Here is a 22,566-nt window from a genome sequence, read left to right on the forward strand (position 1 = left end):
AGAAATCCTCAGAGCCTGCAGGGCGCTGGCTAATGTGGGACTCTCACGACGCAGTGGGTGCAGGCCCTTTGCGGAGAGGGGGGCTGGCTTTCTTCTCCCCAGAAGAGCGAAGTACCTTGTTCCTTCTACACTTGTGTTAAATTCCAACACCCCTCTTTCCAATCAGATCGGGGCCAGAGTTGTGAAAACTACACTTCCGATACGTCATTTGACGGTATTTCTGCCAGGTGGATGGCAGACGATCGCTGGCGTGGGTCACCTGGCGGGGGTTATTCTTAGCATCAGCTACATGCACCTTCTACCAAGTACAGACTCAACAAGGAGATAATCAAATGAAACCATGGTTTTGCAAGACTCTCTTGCTAGGATGCTTCTAGGCCAAATAATGACTTTGGAAGATTTAAAAATAGATAGACCGTTGAATGCGGGAGGCATCGCTTTCCCGAGAAGAAACTTCTCCACCAGTGGTTTCGTGCCCTATGCCTTCATTCTCTCCCGCTTTTCTCCTGCCCTCTGTTCTCTTTATCCTTTGCTTCCCTCTTGTGCTTACAGTCTCTGTGTACCCCACAGTGGGGTGGGGGGTGGGGGGCCGCAGGTTGATCGCTGTCTGTCCTTGGCCCCGATGTTTTTAGAAAAAAGTTGCCACTTCAGAAAAGTCACGGGTCACAGCATTAACTTTATAAATACTAAGGATGTTTTTTCATCTTTGTTTCTTTCTTTTCTTCTAGAGAACATACCATGAACATAATTCAAGCTGCTTCAGAGGTAATTTTTCAGATTCTGTGCTATGGCAAACTCCAAACACATCCAGAGCTGGTGTTGCGGGGTAAGGGCCCTCCCGGCTCCTATCATCATCTTCAGCAACTATTGGATCAGCCCAGAGACAGGCTCTTGCCCTCACTTTCCCCTTCCGTTTTGTGACTTGGGGATATTTCAGAGCAGATCCCAGGCCATCCGTCCATTTTAGCTGTAAATATTTCATTACACACAGCTACCGTCTACTTTCTCTATGTATTTATCACGCCATTAACACTCCTAAAATTAAACCATTTCTTCATATTATATACGGTCCATACTCACGTTTCCTCGATTATCTCCCTATCTTTCCACAGTGGAATATTTTGAATTAGAATCCAGACAATATCCACAAATTGTATTTGGTTCTTACATCTTCTTAGATTTTCCCATTGGTTCTTTTGGGGGGCGGGTGGGCAGGATCTGAACCACTTACCCTGTAGAACCCCCGCATTCTGACTTCAATAAGTCGCTTCTTCGTGGCATCATTATGCGCATTTCTCTTTCTCGTCGTGTGTCCTATAACCGGGGTCGCAAGACACAGGCTGATGATTACGTTCCAATTAATTTTTGCCACAGTACTTCACAGATGGTGTCGTGAGCATCCTGTCACGTTACATGATGGGGAATTTGATTCCACATTGTCTCCCTTGCAGGATTCTTAAGATTCACAAGAGCATCGCTGTGTCAGTGTGATCTTTCCAACAGAAAATTTCACGTCCACCAGCCCTGTTTCGTCCAGGGGAGGTGACAAAATGGTTTTCTAATTCCGTGACTTGTTCTGCATGCATTGGTCAGAGTTTGGGGTAGAGAGAACCATTTATTATGTAGCAGTTGGCTACTCTGAAAAACAGATAAAAGTTTCTTTCCTATTACTTTACCTTTTTAGAGCATTGAGGTGCCATCTATCAATTATTAATGGCAAATAGTAAAAAAATTTTTCCAAATATCATTTTGTCATGATTTATTTTTAAAATAAGCTTTTTGTTTTATAATATACTGAGGCCTACAGAAAAGTTGTGAAGACAGTGTGTCAGTATTTTCCAGAAAAGCAGAATCAGTAAGATCTGTAATCTATACCATCTATTTCTAGAATTCTGTGATCATCTATCTATCTATCTATCATCTATCATCTGTATATCAATCATTCATCTATCTAACATCTATCTATCCATCAACTATCTATCCATCAATCAATCATCTATCTATCTATTATCTATCTATCTATCTATCTATCTATCATCTGTATATCAATCATCTATCATCTATTGTCTATCTATTATCTATCTATCTATTATCTATCTATCTATCTATCTATCCATCAATCAATCATCTATAATCTATCTATCATCTATCTATCCATCAATCATCTATCTATCTATCTATCTATCTATCCATCGTCTATCATCATCTATCATCTACATCAAGAGATCTATTTCAAGGAACTGGTTCATGTGATTGTGGGGGCCAGCAAGTCCAAAATCTGTAGGTCAGATCAGCAGGCTGAAAACTCTAGGACACGCTGCAGTCTTGAGGCAGAATTTCCTCAGGGAAACATCTGTTGTGATTTTATTTATTTATTTATTTATTTATTTATTTTTTTCAACGTTTATTTATTTTTGGGACAGAGAGAGACAGAGCATGAACGGGGGAGGGGCAGAGAGAGAGGGAGACACAGAATCGGAAACAGGCTCCGGGCTCTGAGCCATCAGCCCAGAGCCTGACGCGGGGCTTGAACTCACGGACCGCGAGATCGTGACCTGGCTGAAGTCGGACGCTTAACCGACTGCGCCACCCAGGCGCCCCGTGATTTTTTTTTTTTTTAATGCACTTGAGTTCTGGAAACAAAAATAACATCAGGCATCAGGTAGTTTGGGGATAAACATATATCATTCCCAGACCAGAATTGGGAATCTTTTGACCTAATTTCGACCAGAGAAGATACGGTTTGGGAAGGGGGGTACAATTTTTGCTCTGAAGCCCTTTAGCCCACCCTCACTTGGGGAGGGATCCCTTCTACTGACGGTCGACTGATCGTAGGTGTTGACCCATTTCCAGCTTACCTTCACAGCGATACCTAGGCTGACATTTGAACAACGGAGCCTAGCCAAGTTGACATGACAATACCCATCACAGATGGCAGAGAGAATCTCCCTACCCACATGTGGTTCCCTTTATCCTTAGTGTCTTCCATCGGGGTGACAAAGCTGAAACAACACTGGTGCATCCTAATAACCTGAATTCCGTACTATATTCAGATTTCCTTACTTTTTAATTTAAGGCTCTCTTTCTGTTCCGGGATTTCATCCGAAATGCCATGCCACATTTGGTTGTTGGGTCTCCTTAGGCCCCTCCTGGCTGTGGTTATTTTTGACTTTCCCAGTTTTTGATGACCTTGACAGGTTTAAAAAATTTTTTTAAATGTTTATTTATTTTTGAGAGAGAGAGAGAGAGAGAGAGAGAGAGCGCGTGCACAAACTACGGAGGGGGAGAGGGAAGGAGACAGAATCGGAAGCAGGCTCCAGGCTCTGGATCTAGAATATAAATGGGTCAAGGGATTCTTGCTTGTTCGTGTGCTTCTGCTAGAATTCTTACCCTTGCTTCTCTCTAAGTAAGGTTTTTTGTTGTTTTTCCTTTCAAGATTTTCTGTTTCTCTATGGGTTTGTTTTGTTTCGTTTGCAGTTGAGTAAGATAGGCCTAGGGGTGTTATTTTTATTTATCTTGTTTTGTGTTCCGTGAGCTTCTGGACCTTTTTAGTTTCTTGATGGCTTCATTTCGTTTGGAAAGCTCTTAGCCATCGTTACAAATATTTTGCTTCATTCTCTTTCTTACCCTTGTGTTCTCCAATTGTGTGTGTTACCGCTTTTTATATTCTCCCACTCTTCTTGGATGTTCTGAGTTGTGATTTTTTTTTTCTTTCTGGCATTGTTTTTTGTCTTTGCATTTCAATTTGGGAATTTTCTGTTGACCCACTTTAAGGTTCCCTGATTCTCGACTCAGTGGCGTGGAGTCTGCTGATGAGCCTGAGAAGGGAACTCTTCATTTCTGTAACTATAACTGTTGCTTCTAGAATTTCCTTTTGATTCTCATCATTTCCATTTCTCTGCTTCCATTAGCTATCAGTTCTTAGTGCATTGTCTGCTTTTTCCTTTAGCATCATTGAGACAGTAAACCTATGTATTTTAAATTCCATAATCTCAACATCTGTATTATAGCCCATCTTGGTTTTTCTTTTTTCATGTTTATTTTTGAAGGAGAGAGAGACTGAATACAAGTGGGGGAGGGGCAGAGAGAGGGAGACACAGAATCTGAAGCAGGCTCCAGGCTCTGAGCTGTCTACACAGAGTCTGACATGAGACTCGAACTCAGAAGTCTTTAGATAATGACCTGGCTGAAGTCCAATGTTTAACGGACTGAGCCACCCAAGGACCCCTAGCCCAATCATTGGTTCTAATGATTGCTTTGTTTCTTCACACTGTGTTGTTTCTTGCCTTTTTGTGCACCTTATAATTTCTTTGCTGAAAGCTGGACACATCCTTCCAGATAATAGGAACGGAGGTACATAGACCTTAGCTGGGATGGACATCTGGCTGGTGAGTGCTGTGTTCAATGTTTGCTGTGGCTGTAGGAACTGAGTTGGGCTCATGGAGTGAGATCCCGTTGAGTGTAGAAGACGAGCCTGGGGCCCTGGGGTTTTCTCCCTCAAACTAGTTCACACTCAACCTCCAGGGATTGGTCAAAATTTCCGCGTCAGTGTTCCCAGCTGTTTGTGGTTCTGGCACATTCTGCTCTAGATAAGCAGGTCTCAGCTGCAGTTATCTTTCCAGATGTGCTTGTCTCTGTAATTTCAGGATGTAGCCTGGCCTGCAACCTTGGTTCTCTGAAAGGTCCCAAAGAAGCTGTGACTTTTAGTGTCTGGCTTTTCTCATTGTAACAATGGGAATCATAATGTCCAGGCTCCTCAAATATTGGAGCTGAGACCGGAAGTTACCCCAGATTTTACACACGGCCCACTTGTCAATCCATGGCCACCACTGGTCTTTCTCTTGGCCAAGGTGTGCTGTATTTAGCGGCAAGAATCCCACCAAGTTAGCACCTGTATCTGGGGTCAGTTTGTCTTTGGGAGCTTGTTTTCTGGCAGAACATGATGCCCCACGTTCATATTGAACCCTTCCTGCCCAAGCCCCGAGTGGAAAGTTGTACACATTTGGACATTTCTTGCCTATTTCTCCAGGAAGTCTGGTTCCCTTTGGTGGGGACAAGCACATTTTGCCACTGGGCTGACTTGTCTTTTCAAATATTTCAGTGAACAAACCTGAGAAGTACATGCTTTAAGTAAACAAATGAGGGGCGCCCGGATGGCTTGGTCCGTTAAGCGTCCGACTCATGGTTTCCGCTCAGGTCATGGTCTCACAATTTGTGAGATCGTGCCCCATGTCGGGATCCATGCTGTTAGCACAGAGCCTGCTTGGAATTCTCTCTCTCCCTCTCTCTAACCCTCCCCCACCCATACATTCTCTTTCTGTCTCTCTCTCAGAATAAATAAATAGACTTAAAAAAAGTATGCCTTCTGGCACTTTCCAGAATTCTACATGAATTGTGGAACCAAGCCCCAGTTTAGGGGGAGGTCTCATTTCCACCAAGTTAAATATGTCTCTGTCTCTCTTGCAAAATGGCAGTTCTTGTTTTTTTAATTCTAGAAGCAATACATATTTATTATAAAACATTTGCAAAATTAAAAAAAAATAACAGCTCGACATATGACAACCCAGAAATAATAAGTCGTAATATCAGCTGTCTTACAAACATGTGCACGTTATACACTGTATCCGTGCTGAGATTTGATGGAATTAGACCCATTTCGTGTTTTCTGGAGTAGCAGAATCAAGTCGCTACAGATGCATTAGGCTTGGGCAGATAGTTCATGGGATCCAGTGTATTCTAGCGAGTCTAAATGGTAATCACTAGTAGTCTTAAATTTGTTGCTGCTGGGGGCACCCGGCTGGCTGTGTCTGTGGGACATGCGACTCTTGATCTCGGGGTCATGAGTTCGAGCCCCACGCTGGGCATAGAGCTTACTTCTAAAAATAAAGCGGGAATAAAGTTGCCCATCATCTATATTAAGAATAAAATTTATTCCTGCTGTCGCTCTGAAACTTAGGACATCTGCACAGAAAACACTTGCTCCTGACTCCGCAAAAGAAAGGTTCCAGCACCATGCTTCAGGCGAGCACACTCGTTGTTTCTCGGTGTTGAGGGAAAGACTAAACGGGGAGTTTAGCAAGTACTTACATATCAGTGCGCATGCGAGGTTTCAGGATGGAACTTTGACGGTTCCATGGTGTGAACTCCAGGCCACGCCAAACCAATTAATTTGAGGGAGGCTGAGATGAGAAAGGGGGGAGCACAGCCACCGTAAGCAAGGACTCAAGGACTCACACGCCAGTGATAATCCCCTGCACCCCCTCTGCCCACTGCTTCTCCCTCCCGTCCCACGACCAACGCTGTCTTTGCATAACAAACATGCTTGATGTTCCCTTTACTGTCGTGCTGAATTGAAATGTCCGCATCCTATTGTGTGGTAAAGAAACAGCTTGCCTAAACAATGGTCTGGACTTTGCCCTCAGCGTCTGGGACCCTGGGATGTCCTGCTTGGTGAAGAGTGTCTTCATTTACCAGGAGACTTAGAGCCGCACCCGAGCTTAACAAAATGCTCTCCAGTGCAAGAGTCATACAGGCGTCAGGCATGTCTCAGTGACTGTCCCCAGTAAAAACCTTGGACCCCAAGCTGAGATGAGTTTCCCCCGTTGGCTGTACTGCACACACCTTGCCACAAAGCCACCGTAGGGGCGGTTCGAGCTGTCCACCCCTCCATAGAGGGGACGACGGGAAATTGCATGTGTATATCTCCCCTGGACCCCGCCCCATGTGGCTCTTTCACTGGCCGATGTTAATCTGTATACTTTTGCTGTAAAACACACACACACACACCCACAGCCAAAAAACCTGTAACAGTGAGTATAACAGCTTTCAGTGGGTTCTGTGAGTCCTCCCAGTAAACTGGTGAACCTGAGAGTGGTCTGGGGGACCCCTGAACTCTATCGGTGGTATCAGAAGTGAGGGTAGTCTTGGAACTCTAATTCTGCACCCACATAATTGCTAAAAAAAATAAAACCGATATGATACCATAATAGTACTTGGTTGAAGTATACGAATTTGCTAATATCTAACAGTGTGAAACAAATAAAATGTCAAATTCATGTGATTACTCTGAGTTGGGATATAAGGGAGATACAAATGGAAATTAAGTTAAAATTATATAGCACATATTTCAATAGGCATATGTTCAGACACAGCCGTCCTGTGTCTGGAGGGCATAACTAAGTAGACAAATGCCTACACTTATTTTTAATGAATAAATGTGGGTTTAAGAGAAGGAGGACACTCAGGGACCATTGTAACAAGAGGCATGGGGTAATGAAAATGCAGAGGGAAACGTAGAGATTAAAATAAAGTCTGATGGGACACCTGGGTGGCTCAGTCGGCTAAGCGTCCGACCTCGGCTCAGGTCATGATCTCACGGTTCGTGGGTTCAAGCCCTGCGTTGGGCTCTGTGCTGACAGCTCGGAGCCTGGAGCCTGCTTCTGATTCTGTGTCTCCCTGTCTCTCTGCCCCTCCCCCGCTCATGCTATCTCTCCCTCTCTCTTTCTTTCTCAAATATAAATAAAAATATTTAAAAATAATAAAATAAAGTTTGATAATTGGGGTAGTAACTACAGGATGGATTGAGTGCAATAAAAGAAAGAAGGAAAGACTCTTTTGAAAATATTAAAAAAAAATTTGTTTTTTGAGAGACAGAGAGAGAGAGAGGGAGCGGGGTAGGGGAAGAGAGAGAGGGAGACACAGACTCGGAAGCAGGTTGCAGGCTCTGAGGTGTCAGCACAGAGCCCGACGTGGGGCTCGAACCCACAAACTGCGAGATCGTGACCTGAACTGAAGTCAGAGGTTTAATCGACCGAGCCAACTAGGTGTCCCCAGAAGGAAAGACTCTTTAACGGAAGTGAGGTAATAAGCCGAGGCAGTTACAGATGGATGAATTGACCCTCCAAACTGATCCACTGTGCACTTTCCGTAAGATGGGTTTCCTACCACGGTGCTACACAAAAGTGTGTGTGTGCCTGTTTTATATGTAGAATACAAGCGATGGGAGACCCGAGAGGCAAGTTGTGCTGACGGGCTCCACCGGGGCCCCTGGGCTTCGTCCATTCCCTTCCACTCGATTCGGCTGGTTCCCCGACTGTCAGACTCCTTCTCTTACACATTGCACTTGGCTCCCGGGCTTTTTTTAGCAGCCACCCTGCTGCACCAAAACCATCTTTAGCAAAATGCAGAGTTAGAAACAGGGCTAAATTAGTAACTTCGTTTCTTTCCAAATGGGTGGGTGGGAAAGCCTTAAATACAAAATCTTTTCTAACTATACCAATGAAGAGATATTTTGGTCTCAAAGTCACTTTTAGTTTTTAACCTCTTTAACTTCCAGCAAATGTTTTACATGTTCATTCTACATGGATGAGCAATGTGGTCTGGTAAGTACATTGATCAAGATCTTTAAACCCATTCTTTGTACATTTTACATAATATCTAACTAGGAGCAACATGTTTCCAAAACAGGACCTTCACATGTATCCACCTGTAATTCTCAGTGAGCGAGATTATGTTTAAATGATCTATACTTAATAATAAATACCACGATAATTCTACCACAATTCTACCACAGTAAAATTGATCTCATTTCCTTACAGCTTAGAAAGAACCCACGTAACATTTTTAAAGAAGTCTGAAACATACGTTGTGTATTTTCTCAACCTTTCCGTTTCGATGTATAGTTTTTTAAAAAATGAAACTTACAAGTTATTCAGTAGCATCAGCAAGTGGACAAGATCTTTGTTTTAAAGGGAGAGTACTTCTGGGGCACCTGGGTTGGCTCAGTCGGTCAAGCTTCCAACTTCGGCTGGGGTCGTGATCTCTTGGTTCACAGGTTCGAGCCCCGCGTCAGGCTCTGTGCCTAGAGCCTGCTTCGGATTCTGTGTCTTCCTCTCTCTGTCCCTCCTTCACTCGTGCTCTGTCTCTCTCTCTCCCTCAAGAATAAATAAACGTTAAAAATTAAAATAAGGGGCGCCTGGGTGGCGCAGTCGGTTGAGCGTCTGACTTCAGCCAGGTCACGATCTCGCGGTCCGTGAGTTCGAGCCCCGCGTCAGGCTCTGGGCTGGTGGCTCAGAGCTTGGAGCCTGTTTCTGATTCTGTGTCTCCCTCTCTCTCTGCCCCTCCCCCGTTCGTGCTCTGTCTCTCCCTGTCCCAAAAAAATAAATAAACGTTGAAAAAAAAATTAAAAAAAAAATTAAAATAAAATAAAACAAAATAAAAAGAGAGTACTTCCTTTGCTGTACAGAATGAGAAATGCACACTCGTCTACACACACCACAGTTCAGGGGGTGATCAGAGGTCATCGAGTGTACTGAGCATTTTTCACGCCCTTAGAGTCCCGACCAGGAGGCCAGTCCATGACCCTTCAGGTGACCTTGGCCCTGAGGTGTCTTGGTGGGCCACGTGCTACAACAGCTGGCCCTCCCTACCCTTGCCCGGTCGCCATGACATCTGTGCCCTTCTGCAGCCGAAGCCTCCACAGGGAGAAACGGACTATTTTGATAAATACTAAGGGTCTCGGGTATCAGAAATTTCCTTCTCTCAGTTGTCAGCAATTTTGAAAATAACATTGCCTCCTCAACGTTTCATTCCTTACAAAGTTAACTAATGGGAAAGCATAGCTTCATTCCCCACGGGATGTGTCCGCTCGCTGGTAATGAAAATTCCCTGCACTTGACCTTGGAGCGGTTTTCTCGGACGTGATAACTGACTTGGTGGAAAATTACTTCTTTCAGGTTTATTTCTTCTTCTGTAATAATAATCAGTCATACTGTGGGGCATCTGGGGGGCTCAGTCGGTTAAGCGTCCGACTCTTGGTTTCAGCTCGGGTCATGATCTCACTGTTTGGGAGTTCGAGTCCTGCCTGGGATTCTCTGTCTCCTTCTCTCTCTGCCCCTCCTCTGCTCTCTCCATCTCTCAAAATAAATAAACTTTAAACAATTTTAAAAACGTAATCAGTCCTACTGCTAATAAGATTAATTTGGGCTAATGTTATGTAGTTTGCCATGGTTTGAATTAATGTGCCAGGAAACTAGGAAGCGGTGAAATCATTCCCCTTTTGATCAAAAAATGCCTCCCGCTACAATTTCAATTACATTCTCCAAATCATCCCTTTACATGTTGACAATGTGATGTATTTTTGACAACTCTATTTGTGCATTTTTTTGGAAAATATTTGCGTAACTGGGTTTTGCTCTACTTTGGCAAAGCAAATATTAACATAAAATCAATATTAAATATTTAACCGAACGTTCTTTGGCATTGTATCTTCACGTTGCACATTTTTAGATAAGGGTGGAGTTTTTGGGTATTTGTAGTATCACCGTAAATACCGCGTACAATTGTGGACTAACGCAGTCTGCTTTCCTGGTGACTCCAACCAGGAGAAAATTCTCGACGGCAGCACGTTTTTCCAAACCCAGGAACAACTCTCAGTAAAGCACCCAATAGAGAGATGTGGGCAGAAACCTTGTACCTGCACCTAAAATGAGACTCCCCGCCCCAGACGAGTTTTTCTGTTCCGTTGTCTTCACTGGAACGTTCAAGAGTAATCTGGGACACGGCCTGGTTTCCTGGGGTTCAGAAATACATAGGGTAGACCTTGAACATTCCAGATGTTTCAGGGTATCTAGAAACCCACTCCTTGCGCTCTCAGTGCTTGGCAAGTTGCCAAATTTTGCCTCCGAGGTGGTTCTGCCTCAGGAGCATCACTGATATCGCGCAATCCCGAAGGCAACACCGGGGGTAATTAGCGCCCACTTGACAGAAAGGGAAACGGAGGCATCTAATGGCAATTACGTGCAGCTGCACAGCTGGGATAAAGGTCACGTCTGTCTACCTCAGAGTCAAGACTTGACCCTGGTCCCTGCTGGTGTCGATCACGTTCGCCTGCATGAGCACGCAAACAGCTGCATGAAAATGGTAAATAAACGAAGGACTTATAACCTGATCTTACGGATGTTTTGCAGCCCAGTCTCCCCTTGAAGGAAGGACGCTGAGACTGCCCCCGCCCCCACGGCCAGCTGCTTTGCCCTGTGATGTGGGGCAGTTATGTCCACACTACAAGGTGGTTCCACATTTTGTGAATCCGGTATGGGCTCCCGGGTGGACCCAAAGCCACTGGAGGCACAGTCACTGCTATTTTAATGGCACGAGCCTTGACTGCCTCCTTGTATCCTTGTATTTGAGAACCGGTGATGAGTCACATCAATATTGCAGAATCATGATTTTTTTTTCTTTTTTGGCCGTAAGGTTTGGAAAATTAAGCAGGTCGAGCTGTATTTTGCTAATTGCTCTTTTAATATTCAGAAACGGCGTGCTTTCCCGCAACACCAGCTTCTGCTGAAAGCTCTCCGCTCTCAAGACGACAAAGTTAAAATATAAACGGAATGAGTCGGATGGGTGGATTGGGCCACTCAACCCCAAAGGCCAGTTAAATTCTGCCCGGTGATGGCACTGACCACGAGGTCTCACGTGAGACCCGGAGGGGGGGTGGGGGGGTGAGGATGACCGATCGCAGTGATTGAAGCGAGACAATTTTCAGAGAGAGAGAGAGCTCATAGCGGCTTCTCACTGACGGTGCGTGAAAAGTCCATCCAATACGACGGCTGTGCATTACCGTTGCCAACCTTAGGAGAGGGGGTCCGGCCCATAATGCCGGGCACACGTCTTCCTTCATCCACGTGAAGCATGCGTTACTTTTCCGGTTTTGCAGGTGAGGAAGATGGGACAGGGGATGAAATCATCGGTGGGATCCCGGGTCACAAGCCTGGGCACAACTCGCTGTAAGCACTGAATCGTAAACACACAGCGGTGTTGACGTGTGGAGGGTGCATGGTGTTCTACCCATGCTGTGTGCTAAGGAATCCTATAAGGAGTGTGATGCATCCGTTCTGCAGCCCAGACATCCCTACATCATCCAAAGCATCCCTGCCAACCAAAGCTACCCCTTTTCCTAGGAGCTCCAACTGCATTGAAGCCACCGTGCACATAATTTAAAAAAAAAGAAACAAAAAAAAGCACTAATAGAAGCTGAACGAGAATCTTCAAACGTTTGGAAACGTTTTCCAGCCTGGGCTGACCGCTTCCGCCTGCGAAGGCGGCCGGAGGGTGGACGAGGAGAGAAGGGGCGCGGAGGGAGGGATTCGGACCCAGGCTGAGGCCTCCCCTTCTCCCGCCCGGGCCGGGGCCAGGGTTTGCCGCTCGCTCTAACACAAGGACGTCTTGCAGCGCATGCCTGACTGCAGCCTGGGGAGAGCGTTAGAGGAGATCTCGAGAGGGTGGCAGGTGGTTGCATCAGGGAAACTGTCAGCCCAGAGGGAGCATGCGTGTTGCCTCCAGACCGGGTGCTCTCTACGGTGGAAGAGAGAGCCAGCTGGGGTCCTGGGTCGGCCGTGAGGACAGCTGGGCGGCAGGCGGATCTCAGCAGAGAGAGATCGCAGGGGCCTCGGGACAGGGGAGGAGTGGACATGAGCCTCATCGTGTGCAGAGGTCACCTGGGATTGAGAGCCCCGGGCCACGCCGCCAAGCTGAGGACAACCCACATTCCTGACCCACAAAATCATGCCATATCGTCGAATTATGCCTAGTGTAAGCCATTCTCCTCTGGGTGTTCTGTGAGGCAGCAAACAGGCCACTTTGAAGGACCATTAAAAACACTCTTTAGGGACAAAATTTGCAGACACAGCGAGCCTGAGGCCAGATCAAGACGGGACCGGTGAAGTGACACTCTCCCCACACCCTTTCCTCCTCCTCATCCCCAAGGAGAGGCCGAGGCTCTGAAATAGCACTGAGAGGACGGGCCCAGCCTCCTTTCCCGGAACGAGGACCAGCTGGTCAGCATCAGGCATTCGATGTTTGGGTTCCACGTTCCTGCAGCTCAGTCATTGATCAGAGGATCCCGTGGCACCCCAGAAAGAGCAAGTCTGTGGGCCTGCCCAAGTTTTCATCAAAGGCAGGAGAAGAATTCGTTCTGGAAGATAAATGTTAAGAGACTAGATATGTGATACTTGCATTCCCATCGGTTATGCTCTTGCAACGCAGCAAAGGGCTGGACCAGCCCTTCCCACTCCTCCGGTCCTGTCTTCTCATGCCCAAATCGGTGTCCTCTAAGTGCTGGGACTTCCCAGAGTCCCTGAGTTCAGCCCAAAGAACCGGGACGCTCCCGGCAAGCTGCCATGCTGGGCCAAGGACTCTGCAGTGGCTGGTCGTGTGGAGACCCCGAGAGAAAGGCTGCACAAAGTTACATCTTCCGGCCGCTTGTGGGGCTCCGCAGAGACCTGTCTCTGAACTTTTATTACATGACGGAATAAACAGACCCTCATTTGTTTCCGTCTCTGTGTTCTCTGGAACTTGCAGCCGAATGCATTTCTAAGTGACACCGTTATTTGTTCAGTCATTTATTCCCTTATCACGTAGACATCAGGGGGCCTCGTCTTGGCGGTCACGCCCATGCTGGGGGTGGGGGGTGGGTGCAGTAAGCAAGACAACGGGCCTGCTCAACACAAGGTTAGGTACATTGCGGAGAACAGACACAAGTAAGCAGGTGAAGCAGCACCTTCCTTTAGGAAAATAACATTTCCGTGAAGAAAGACAAGTGGGTGAATGGACAAAGGGAAGACCCAACTGGCCGTCTTGTCTGCAATGATCAGGAGGTGACTTCTTGAGTGGATTCATTCGACCCGCCACCTGAAGGATCCAAGTGTGGGCTCTACGAGCATCCAAGCATCCCAGGCCGAGCATCCAAGCATCCCAGGCCGAGCATCCAAGCATCCCAGGCCCAGCACCTGGGGCAGGATGCTGGGCAGGAAGCAGGGGTGGGGAGGGGAGGGTAGCATGTGAGGCAGGGCACAGAGTGGGAGGAGCTGGAGTCTGAGGGGGTGGAGCCATATTACCCCAGAGGGTTGGAGTTTCTTTGAAGCATGATGGAAAGGCCTTCTTTTTCTCCACCATTTGACCATAATCTCTGGGAAACCGGCTACGTTCATTTCCAGAATCCAGCACAATGCCCCGGCCACGTGGCAAGCTCCATACATACCTTCTGAACTAAAAACAGAATGTCTGCTCCCAGGGAGAGAGAGAGAGAGAGATTCTATTCAACAGTCATCGATGCATTGAGGCCCCGTGGAAATAGAATCGTTTCATCAGGCATGTTTGAAAAGCCCAGGGAAGATGCTCGGTTTGCCGGGCAAGAAATTACATGGGTGGACATTCCCACGACAGCCCTGAGCAGACCACTGGGCAGCCTTCCTGGAGGTCCCAAAAGAAAAGACTCACAGACCAAATTACAGGGCTCAACGCACATGGGAATCATACAGGGGGGTGCAGGGGAGTGAGACAGGGCAGGGAAACACGGGAGGGTGGAGAGCCAGTTGGGTGGGGAGGGGGGGCCCACACTTGCTGCATTTGGGTTCGCAAGAACCATATGTTTCTGTCTCCCTCCCTGTCTGTCCCCAGCATCAGCCTCCTCGGACACAAGGTGTGGTAACAGGGAGTCGAGGTTGGAGCCAGAGACCCAACAGATGGAAGGTTCCTAGAGCCAAAGCTCACACTGGCCCCACCGGGGAGGTGCGGGGACAAGAATGCCTGGACATAGCCGCACCCCCACGTAGGTAAGCGAGCTGCTCTGCAATCTGTGTTCCCTGCAAAGGACCCCTGGGGGCAGGATGGGTGTCACCAACGAGTGGCCGGTGTACGTCCTCGACCACACGTAGTGCCGCGCACGCCTTGCATGTTTAGCGGTGACGAGTTCACCCAGCCCTCCCTTTCTATCAACATTTACTCTGGCGTATGCCGTGCCCTCGCCGTGTCCGGTGTGCCTCACGGAGTCTAACTCGCGGACCTACCCTTAGCCCGTGTGAAGTCCGTCCGTACCACGGGGCACCTGTCGTCTGTCATAGACGTGGGTCCTTACAAACAATACAGCAAATGGTCTTCACAGAGTTGGTTCGAAAACTCAGCCTGTTCAGGCATCGGGCTAAACCCTGTGTCAATAGGTCTGACCCGTAAATACATTTTATAAAAAGGCGCACAATTCATCTGCAAATATTTTCAAGAAATAGTGTAGTGACTTGCTTGGAAACACAGTCCCAGATCCATTGCCAATCTAACTGATGGTGATGAGTGAGATACTTGTCATCATTGGAGGCTGGGCTGCCTGGGGCCTCCCAGTAATGAATTCCTGAGAAACAAGTAGGCACCATCCGAACCATCTCTGGGTTGAGAGTCACCCAACGGACCACCGGCTGCTTTGTCATACTTTGCCCGCAGAAGGAAAAACCAAGATGGCAACATAATGGCTTCCACATGTAACAAACTTCCCCGAAGAAAAACCTCTCTTCTCTCCCTCCAACCTTATTTTTTACTGTTTTCTTTTTTAAATTTTATTTTAGAGAGAGATGGAGAGCACGAGCAGGGGAGAGGGTCAGAGGGAGAGAGAGAATCTCCAACAGGCTCCACTCTCAGTGAGAGTGTAACACGGGGCTCCTTCCCAAGACCCTGGGATCATGACCTGAGCCAAGATCAAGAGTCAGACACTCAACAGACCGAGCCCCCCAAGCGCCCGTTTATTTTCATGTTTTAAAACCTACTGGCACATCTGTTAACATATCCTTTGGTGAATGTCAGAGTAACTCCACCTTGGAGAAAGGCCGAACAGATGTGGTTCCGACAGGGCGGAGAAACCACTGGAAAATGTCTCCAAGGGAAAACTCAGAGTCATTGCCGCTTTCCCCAGAGCAAAGGAGTCAAAGCAGGGAGGTCACAAAGCAGAGGGAATTCATTCCAAAAATTAAGTGGCCTTTGGCCCAAGAGAACACATACAGGAAAACCATCTAAGTCAGAGGAAAATCGGGGGAGAGGGCCAGAAGTCAACCAAGCGAAGCCCCTCTACCTTGTGGACTGCCCTCGGGGGCCCCAAACCTGGTTTCCTGTGGCTTCTCAGTGGTCTGCTCGGGCGGGTCTGAGCCCATGCTATTCAGAGACAGGAGGACCAGGATGGGAAACAAGCTGGGGGCCCCTCTGTCCCCAAAGATCTCCAGAGTCGGGGAGGAGGAACAATCAGAAGGCAGAGGAACCCCAGACCCGGAGTCAGCCCTGAAGGGCCTCCCACACCCTGACAGGCTGAAAGAAATCGGAAAGCCAACACAGCCCAGGCCGTCCACACCGCCGTCCTGATGCAGAAAGCCCACAGGGAGCCCAGGAAGACCTCAGAGAAGCCCCAGCCCCGTGAGACACAGGACCAGGTCCCTGGAGCTTGGGGCAGGTGTCAAAGAGCACCCATCTGCATTGTGTCCAGACAGAAACGTGATCCACACAACTGCCCACGTTAAGCACAAGCAATACGGAAAAGAAATAATAATCATTTGGTCTTTACACAGATATAGTACAACATAAATAAATGGATTGTTAGGTAATTTTTAAAAAGAAAAAAAAAGAACAAAGGAAAGGAAGAAGGTAGAAATCTAACGTGAAATTGCACGTGTGAAGATCTAATCTAGGAGAAAAGGCCCGGCTCACATCAGAATTTTGCTTTAAAACATCCTCGGTGCAAACTTCACAAACGGAACAGCAAGAGACAGAGGAGATGAGCGGCACAGCCGGGTCACCTGCGCACAGAGAAAGTTCAGGTGCTTGTCCACGGGTGCCGAAGGGACGCAGTGGAGGGGGCCTGACACGGGGGCACGGCAGGCACGCCCCAGACTCAGACCGAGGGTGTCCACGCACAGTGGCCACATCAGAGGGAAGAGGCCGTGCGTGTGGCCATGTGAGACACCAGCACTTTCCTGCTCCCGAGCCGGAGCGTCCACAAACCCGGTCACAAAACGTGACCCTCGCGGACGCGCGCAAAATGATCTACTAAGACACCGGGCACCGTTAAGTTTTCAAATCCGTCGTGAAACAGCCGTTCTCCAGACATCTCCATGGGGCAAATCAGGTGACTGACAAGGTCAGGGGCAAGACAGCAGCCTGGCCTCGTCCCCCCGCCCTGAAAACCCCAAAGGGCGTATCGCGTGTTACAGGTGCCGGGAAGAAACGGGGACCCAGGACGCCATGTCGTGACTTGGGTGCAAGTCGTGAGGTGAAACAGCTCCAACAGGTAACAGTCCAGGAGTGTGTTATCACTGCCTGTGGTTTGCAAAAGACGCTCCAGTCCGGACGGTCCAGGGAGGAAGAAAGTGCCGGAAAAGGAGGGGTAGAAAGGAAGACACTGGAACAGAAAACCAAGACTGGTTCGGACGGCAGCTTGGTTCCAGGAGGCCCTTGTTATGAGCCTCAAGCAAGCGAAAGCGATTCTAAAGCCATCAAGGATCAGGGCAGGAGGAAGACGGTGGAAGCTGTCATTTCCTCCTCTGTCACAGCACCGAGTGGGGAAACCAAGAGGAGGAACCTCTGAGTGTCGCTGGTGGCTGTGAAGGGAACCACCAGAAGGACTAAAAATAAGAATCAAACCCAGAAAAGTCTGGAGGTGGAGGGAAGAGAGAGGAAGCAGGAGAGTGGTAATTTTCTCTTAGTCATAATGGAGTCCGCAGATGCTAGGCAAGCGTGCTAAATTCAGACGCGGAGGGCTAAGTGTGACACAGAGAATTATAAAAAGAACCACTACAGAAACCAAAAACAGAATCTATGACATTACTAACAGACAGACCCACACGTCCACATGTTCCCACATCGAACAACTCGAAAATAGCAAAGGTAGGGCACGGCGCAAAAGATAGAAAACCAGAAAGCTTAAGACCAAATACATGTTACATCAATGTGGTAAAACAGGAAAATCGCACCTAGAAAAAGAAAAGAAGTTATAAAGTCAGACAGGAAAGACTAACTCTACCGGCCCCCGATTCGGACCAAGGCGAGTTAGCAAAGAATGTACAAGACTAGGGGTGACGCAGGGGCCTGACCTGGCAGGAAGGTGATCCGTGGAACCATCGGGGAATTCTACAGGCGACCTCACACAACACGTTTAAGTTCCTGGAGGAAAGAAGTGATCTTCTAGCAAAATGTAGAACGCCCAGATCGACTCAAGAGACAGACGGATTTTCAGAGAGCAAGGGAGTCCTTGTCTGGTCTCTGGCTGGCCAGCGGCCCGCGGCACTAACCGTGTTACCTGATGTGACGGCGTCTATCGTGCGGTCTTAAGCTTCCTTTTTCTGTCTTTTGCTCTGTGCCCTACCTTTGCTATTTTCGCGGTGTTTTGTGTGGGAACCCGTGTACCTGTGGGTCTGTCTGCTAGTCGTGTGGAGGTCGTAGAGTCTGTCCTTGGATTTTGTACTGGTTCTTCTTAGAATTCCTTATACCTCTTCACTCCAGTAGCATCACGTTGTGGCTGGGCAGGTGGCTTTCTTCTGGCTGCGGACCAGCCACACCTCTGGTTCTTAAACCTGAGATCCTGTAAACCAAAGCATACAGAGCCAGAAAAAAGAAAAAAAAAATTTGCTTAAAAATGGTCAAGCGAGCTTTGTTTGTTGTCTACAGCGGAACCCTAAATGATACAGTGAACAAAGAACCTAAACAATATAATTTCAGACTGTGGCCAGAGCTAAGGAGACGATAAAATGTGATGTTGGGGGCCAAGTCTGGTTAGAAAACTAATTTCGAGGAGGTCTGGGTGGTGAAAAGAAGGTGATGGGGCAAGGGACGGGGACACGGTTGCAGGTCAGAAGAAACACAGAGTACGATGCATATTCAAGCAAGGGAAGCATCAGCCTGGCGGAGCTGGGGCTCTGTAGAGCAGGGAACAGAACCAGATGGGTCACTCACCGCGGAGAACTTATGGGGTCCTGATTACAAAGTGGCGCCAAAGTCAAGGGCTGTGCAGTAGAGGGGAGCCCCCCCCCGAATCGCAGGCCTCGGGGGCAAGGGCAGAGAGCCGTAAGTGGCTGGACGAGAGACCCCCAGGGGTCACTGACCAGGACCCTGTGCTTGGCCAGGCTGTAGACGGGTCGGATGCCCCACCCTTGGTGCCCGCTCTTGAGTCATACCCCTTCCCCGGACCCCCAGCCTGCTCCTTGGCTGTAATTCCCGCTCCTTCCTGCTGCACTTGGGGTTGAGTCGGGTCTCTCCCTGCCGCTCGCATCACAGGGCTCCCGGCACCCACCTCGATGGTCCCGGATAAAAAGTCTCCCTTCCCGTCTCCACAAATGGCAGAATCCCTTTTCCTTTAACCGCAGCTCTTCAGAGAAGTTTCTGGGGGAGTCAGTTCCCTGCTTTCCCTCTCCTTCCCCCCCCGCCTCCCGTCAGCCCTTCCCACCAGGCGAACACACTCAGGAAGCAGAGGACAGGGACCCTGTTGGCGGGGGTTGTACCGTGGGCTCCGGGACACAGAGCAGGATGGAGACAGGGCGAGTGGGTGTGCTGAGGGCGACGGGCAGAATGTCCCGCGCGGTCTGCTCCTCTGCTCTCAGTCTCCGCTCTTGTCTCAGGACAAAGCACAGGGCCCCCAGAGTCCCCTCGCTTACCTTACCGCTGCCGGGAGGTGGGCCAGGACACCTTCCTCACTAACGCAGTTAGCGGCCCTGAGGACTCTCCAGGTTCCTAAGGGGATGGGGACAGGCACGTACTTACTGTGACAAGATGCCCGTGGGCCCCCGTCTGACCCTGGACTTGAGTCCAGAGCCACAGCACGGCCTCTCCTTCCAGCACTCGGCCCCTTTCCCAAAGCAGAGGCTTTAAAAACCAGGTGATATAACGTCTAAAAGCAGGCAAACCCCTCCATGGTGTTTGAAGCGGCTCCTGTCGGCGGGTTAGTGGCAGAAATGGGGGAGCGGTAAGGACTCCTGGGGTGGCCATGAGCCATTTGAAATTCTACACGTTCCACATAAACTAACAAGTATTCCATTAGATATTGAAATGTCTCTGAATAAGGTGCATTAATACTATGATTAACAATATAAAAAGCTCAGAAATTATAATGAACACTTTAAAAAATCACTTAATCTAGGGGCGCCTGGGGGGCTCAGTCAGTTAAGCATCCGTCTTCGGCTCAGGTCACGATCTCACGGTTCGTGGGTTCGAGCCCCACGTTGGGCTCTGTGCTGACAGCTGGGATCCTGGAGCCTGCTTCAGATTCTGTCTCCCTCTCTCTCTGCCTCTCCCCCGCTCATGCTCTGTCTCTCTCTCTCAAAAATAAAATAAACATTAAAAAAAAATTTAATCACTGAATCTACCACTGGTCAATAACGTTCACGGCACATGACACACTCATACTTCAACGGAGGCAAAGGTCCAACGACTGAACTCAGTAGACTGCTTTGCATATCATTTGATTTCAACATTTAAACTAAGGCTGTGTCTGCGTTCTCGCCTGGGCAAAAGCAATCTCTTTTCCCAGGCCTCTACGTAACCAGAAATCTCTGTAAAGATGGCACCCATAAAGCCACGATGTGTTTCACAAGAGCAGAGCTTTGAATCTTAAAAAGAAGATTTCTAATACTGATTCAAGACTAAATATTTGTGCCATCTAACGTAAATGTATGAATTATAGGCGTTGCAATCTATTCCCTTCTCTTACAACTGGTAAGTGTATTTTTGAGCATTTAATAGAATACTCTGTGATATATATATATATATATAGAGAGAGAGAGAGAGAGAGAGAGAGAGAAACACAGAGAGAGCCAGAAAGAGCCAGGGAGAGAGAGAGAGAAACACAGAGAGAGAGACAGAGAGAGACAGAGAGTCTGCCTTTCTCGTATCTTAGTGTCAAAACTATGAGCAAAGCACTCATACCTCCCTGTATCTGTTCTCTTTGTTCAATAGTAACTTTAATATCTCTGTGTTTACATTCTGTGGGCAAATACCCATGACATCAAGATTTTGTTCAGGACATTTTTGTCTCTCCCTAGGATTATAAAAGGGAGTTGTTTTCCTGTGCCTATCCCACAGACGTTTTGGAAAGATTAAAATGTCAAAGGCAGAGGGAACAAAAGTCACTTCGAGCAAACAGCCTTATATCGTACCTTCCATGTCTTAGGACTTACACGTGTTTATTTAGAGCAAATGAAAATGAGATAGGTTGGTAACGTTGCCACGGTCCAACCATAAAGAGAATTTAAAACCATTTACTGTCCACACCCTGAACATATAATTTTTTACAACCCTTTTGGAAATGCAAAGCGATTTCATTACAACCTATTATAATATCTGTTCAGAAACCTATGTCTGTGCTTGCGTATCTAAATATTTACGCAGGTGTATCTGGCATATTTGAATAAGATGCTCCTTCAGATAATCAACTGATGGTAAGAGTAACAAACCAAAGGTAGAGTAACAAAGTACAAGGAGAAGATACAATTTACAGACTAAGTATCCGCAATGTGAATTCCTGGGACATTTGTAGCCTGCTTGTTTCTTTCCCGGCAGCCGACCTGGAGCTGACCCGGCACATAAATGCGGTGTCCCTGCTTATGACCAGGGGCCACTGACAGCACTCAGGGGGGCTGCAAAACTCAGCTCTTCTGAAGTAACTGAACGAGTCACAAGATGCGGTCCTGGGAGCAAAGATTATCACGGTAATACTCAGCAACCTTTCAAAAATGCAGACTCTTTTCCATGTCAGTGCCCCATCACCCATTCACTAAGGCTTTTGGCAGATGGCACGCAATAGATTTAATTATGAAACACAGAATTGAACTATGAAATGTCATAAATTATAATGCAGAACTTTTTTTTAACGTTTATTTATTTTTGAGACGGAGAGAGACACAACATGAACGGGGGAGGGGCAGAGAGAGAGGGAAACACAGAATCGGAAGCAGGCTCCAGGCTCTGAGCCATCAGCCCAGAGCCCGAGGCGGGGCTCGAACTCGCGGACCGAGAGATCATGACCTGAGCCGAAGTCGGACACTCAACCGACTGAGCCACCCAGGCACCCCCATAATGCAGAACTTTAATCTGCCAAGGGAATCTTTTGAGAGAACCACCCTGATGGAGGGTTTCCATTGCGTAGAAATACTTCAGTGCTTCTCACCGCCTGTAGGAATCAATTTACAACTTGAAATATTTCTTTGGGCATTCCCCTGCAAACTCCGCTACCTTCCAGCCACACCGGTCCTTCTGGTCCTTGCATGGATCATTCCAACAACTCCAGGGGCTTCGTTACTGATCTAGTCTAAGCACGTGGCATATCGGATCTCACTTAGCCTTCTCGACTGCCACATAAAGTATTATTAGTCCCATTTTACGGATGAGGAAGATGAGCCAGCAAGAGATAAAATCGCCCAGGACTCCACCACGCTGCAAAATGAGGCGGACGGGATTCGAACACAGCTCCAATCCGGGGGAAAGTCTTTGCACTTACACTCCCTTCCTCCATAGTACGAAGCAAATGTAATAGCAAACCCAATGAATAAAACAGAAAACACACGAAAGCTCCGAAATCTTTTTTAAAAAAGCACTTAAAATTACATAGTTCGTTAACAACAAATGAACCAAGTTCATTAACCGAGAAATCTTGGTATCGGGAAAATAAAGGCACTCTCATTCAAAATGGAGTTGGTAGGGCCTGCAGGGGGCGCTCTCACGCATGTACCTCGGGCTGCACCTGTACAAAAGAGGGAAGAAGGAAGGGAAGAA

At 47.7% G+C, this 22,566-nt stretch overlaps 1 long non-coding RNA gene across 1 annotated transcript; it reads left to right on the forward strand.

Annotated features, from left to right (window-relative positions):
* The first annotated feature begins 4,072 nt into the window (after positions 1 to 4,072).
* LOC123593130 lies at positions 4,073 to 21,847 on the forward strand. The gene is made up of 3 exons (XR_006710144.1): positions 4,073 to 4,166; positions 11,486 to 11,490; positions 21,810 to 21,847. It is a non-coding gene; the product is annotated as an uncharacterized LOC123593130 (long non-coding RNA).
* Positions 21,848 to 22,566: the final 719 nt, after the last annotated feature.

The sequence above is a fragment of the Leopardus geoffroyi genome, chromosome D4, assembly GCF_018350155.1.
Source record: "Leopardus geoffroyi isolate Oge1 chromosome D4, O.geoffroyi_Oge1_pat1.0, whole genome shotgun sequence".
NCBI lineage: Eukaryota > Metazoa > Chordata > Mammalia > Carnivora > Felidae > Leopardus > Leopardus geoffroyi.